The 587-nt window shown below is 53.5% G+C and overlaps 1 non-coding gene across 1 annotated transcript; it reads left to right on the top strand.

Moving 5' to 3' along the window:
• Window positions 1-269: 269 nt before the first annotated feature.
• On the top strand, window positions 270-342 carry TRNAF-GAA (transfer RNA phenylalanine (anticodon GAA)). The gene has a single exon. It is a non-coding gene; the product is annotated as a tRNA-Phe (tRNA).
• The last annotated feature ends 245 nt before the right edge of the window (window positions 343-587 follow it).

Here is a 587-nt window from a genome sequence, read left to right as displayed (position 1 = left end):
TGAGTCCGGAGGGGGCCCCTGCGTGCACTGTGCAGGGAAGTACGGGAGGGGGCATGAAAGGGTGGTCCCGTGCAGGGAGAGGAGGCTGGCGGCACCGGCAGGTGATGCTGGAGTCAGCTGGTGACTGAGGTCCGATGACAGAGCAGCCCTCCCGGCCAGGCTTTTTAGGGGGGGGCGGAGGGGGGAACCTGTAAACTCTTCACTACTGCACTGGACCTCCAGGGTGTTTTTCATGGGATCAGCACAGTCATTAAATGCGATCACAGGCCGCCGAAATAGCTCAGTTGGGAGAGCGTTAGACTGAAGATCTAAAGGTCCCTGGTTCGATCCCGGGTTTCGGCAGAAAGCTTGAATGAAAAACTTAGAAATATAAGACATTGTTTAAACAACAATAATATTATTTCTCTGTCGTGTCCCAGCTCCTCATTGGTTTGTGTCCTTCCTCCTTTGCCCCATCCCTTGTTCTTTCTTCCTTTTCTTTGCGCTCTCCCTTCCTCCTTCCCGGCCTTCCTTCCTTCGCTTCTCACCGCCCTCATTTCGTTATTTACACGTTTCTCATAATTCTGTCTCCCTCCGTCTCACCCCCA

Source organism: Pleurodeles waltl, unplaced genomic scaffold (assembly GCF_031143425.1).
Source record: "Pleurodeles waltl isolate 20211129_DDA unplaced genomic scaffold, aPleWal1.hap1.20221129 scaffold_67, whole genome shotgun sequence".
Classification (NCBI taxonomy): domain Eukaryota; kingdom Metazoa; phylum Chordata; class Amphibia; order Caudata; family Salamandridae; genus Pleurodeles; species Pleurodeles waltl.
The sequence above is the reverse complement of the archived record's forward strand: the minus strand, read 5'-3'. Positions and strand labels throughout refer to the sequence as shown.